Source organism: Triticum aestivum, chromosome 5B (assembly GCF_018294505.1).
Source record: "Triticum aestivum cultivar Chinese Spring chromosome 5B, IWGSC CS RefSeq v2.1, whole genome shotgun sequence".
Classification (NCBI taxonomy): Eukaryota; Viridiplantae; Streptophyta; class Magnoliopsida; order Poales; family Poaceae; genus Triticum; species Triticum aestivum.
This window is the reverse complement of record NC_057807.1, coordinates 346878201-346881098: the sequence shown is the minus strand read 5'-3', so window position 1 is coordinate 346881098 and position 2898 is coordinate 346878201. Positions and strand designations below refer to the sequence as shown.

General features: G+C 48.9%; 1 pseudogene; it reads right to left on the bottom strand.

The window, feature by feature from the left end:
- Positions 1–238: 238 nt before the first annotated feature.
- Positions 239–2523, bottom strand: LOC123114777 (uncharacterized; annotated as a pseudogene).
- Positions 2524–2898: the final 375 nt, after the last annotated feature.

The window sequence follows — 2898 nt, the reverse complement described above, 5'->3', positions numbered from 1 at the left end:
AGATCAAACCTGACAGTAGCAATACAACCGAAATAAGCATCAATCACACATAGACAAATATGCCTTGGGTGATACATGTGAAACATGGTACAAGGCTACAGGCAAAGCACAACACAGGCAATGCTACATCCTTATTGATCTACCAAAAATAAATATAAAATTGGTAATAATCCTACTTATTTCATTCCACATGTGGATAATAACAAAACACTCGATGCTCATAAGATGTTATGCATTGTCAAAAAGGTTCCATGACCACATATACAAGCTGAATGAGCGACAACTTACAGAACGAGACTATTAGCATTCCAAATTTTTGGACGAGAGATTTCAATGCAAGGTGTGAGATACGCCAAGGCTCGCATGCAAGGTGTTCGACAGAAAGTGAAGTTGAACAGAACAGAGTAGAAGAGGCACCTTGATACTAGGGAATGACATGCCGAGCTCCTCCTCGGGGATGACGACATGCCACTTCTTCCCGGCCTCACGGAAGAGCTGCTCGGTCTCGAGGAGGCGGCCGCGGGCGAGGATCTGGTCGCGCATGCCCTGTGGAGTGGCGCCGTCAGCAGCGACGAAGGCCTCATCGACGTCGTTGAGGTAGGTCACGAGGACGCGCGGGAGCGGCTGGGCCTTGGGGTCCTAGACCGCGGCCGAGGAGGGCAGGCGCCGCAACTCGACGGAGCAGGTGGGGTTGGAGTCCTTGAAGGAAATATGCCCTTGATGCAATAATAAAGTTGTTATTTATATTTCCTTATATCATGATAAATGTTTATTATTCATGCTAGAATTGTATTAACCGGAAACTTAGTACATGTGTGAATACATAGACAAAACAAAGTGTCCGTAGTATGCCTCTACTTGACTAGCTCATTAATCAAAGATGATTATGTTTCCTGACCATAGACATGTCTTGTCAATTGATGAACAGGATCACATCATTAGAGAATGACGTGATGGACAAGACCCATCCATTAGCTTGGCATAATGATTGTTATGTTTTATTGCTATTGCTTTCTTCATGACTTATACATGTTCCTCTGACTATGAGATTATGCAACTCCCGAATATCGAAGGAACACCTTGTGTGCTATCAAACATCACAACGTAAGTGGGTGATTATAAATATGCTCTACAGGTGTCTCCGAAGGTGTTTGTTGGATTTGTCACTCTGTATATAGGAGAGGTATCTCTAGGCCCTCTCGGTAATGCTCATCACTATAAGCCTTGCAAGCAATGTGACTAATGAGTTAGTTACGGGATGATGCATTATGGAACTAGTAAAGAGACTTGCCGGTAATGATATTGAACTAGGTATGAGGATATCGACGATCGAATCTTGGGCAAGTAACATACCGATGACAAAGGGAACAATGTATGCTGTTATGCGGTTTGACCAATAAAGATCTTCATAGAATATGTAGGAACCAATATGAGCATACAGGTTCCGCTATTGGTAATTGATCGGAGATGTGTCTCGATCATGTCTACATAGTTCTCAAATCCGTAGGGTCTGCATGCTTAATGTTCGATGACGATTTGTATTACGAGTTATGTGTTTTGGTGACCGAGTTTGTTCGGAGTCCCGGATGAGATCACAGACATGACGAAGAGTCTTGAAATGGTCGAGAGGTAAAGATTGATATATTGGAAGGTTACATTCGGACGCCGAAATGGTATCGGGAAGTTTTGGATAAGTTTTGGAGTACCGGGAGGTTACCGGACCCCCCCCGGGAAAGTAATGGGACAACATGGGCCTTAGTGGAGAAGAGAGGGCCGACCATAGGAGGTGGCACACACCGCCCCTTGCCAATTCGAATTGGACAAGGGGTGGGGGTGGCGCCCCCCTTTCCCTCTACTACTCCCTCTCTCTTTCCCCCTTTGCTACTCTGGAAAAAAGGAAAAGGTGGGGGGGGGGATCCTACTAGGAGTGGAGTCCTAGTAGGACTCCACCCATGGTGCGCCCCTCCTGGCCACCGGCCTCCTCCCCCTCCTTTATATACAGTGGCAGGGGGGCACCCCAAAGGCACAACATTGTCTTAGCCGTGTGAGGTGCCCCCCTCCACTGTTTACTCCTCTGATAGTATCATCGTAGTGCTTAGGCGAAGCCCTGCGCGGATCACATCATCAACACCATCATCACGTCATCATGCTGACGAAAATCTCCCTCGACCCTCTATTGGATCAAGAGTTCGAGGGACGTCATCGAGCTGAACGTGTGTTGAACTCGGAGGTGTCGTACGTTTGGTACTAGATCGGTTGGATCATGAAGACGTTCGACTACATCAACCGCGTTAACCTAATGCTTCCTCTTTCGGTCTACGAGGGTACGTGGAGACACTCTCCCCTCTCGTTGCTATGCATTCCTAGATAGATCTTGCGTGATCATAGGATTTTTTTTTGAAATTGCATGCTACGTTCCTTGGCCTTGCGGCCGTTGCACTGCGCGAGGAGCTCCACGGCCGCCGCCTTGCGCGGGTCCAGGGGGTTGTACTCCACCACCACCCTGGACAAGAACTTGAGCATTTTCTCTAGCCGCTGCTTTCCCTGCTCGCTCGCTGCCTTCGATCTGCTTCCAGAAGACAGGCCGCAACGCTCGCCAAGGAATCCTAGAGCAGGGTAACAGGGCCGACAACGTATGGTCAAGGCGGATAGGAGAGCAGTGGTGGCGCGGGACGGCGAGGAAACCAGTGCGGCGGCGCTCGATGGGACAATGTTAGGAGGCGGGGCGGAGCGATGCTATAGCGGGGAGCGAGCGATGAAGGCCCTCCCTCGGCCAGTCGGCCTCCCAACATCAATATTCCCCGTGCACCTGGTATGTCAATACTGCGGTCACAAATCTAGTGAAATGACGGATCCGATTAGGAGGAGGCAAACGGGAGGGAGATGTCTATAGGTCCG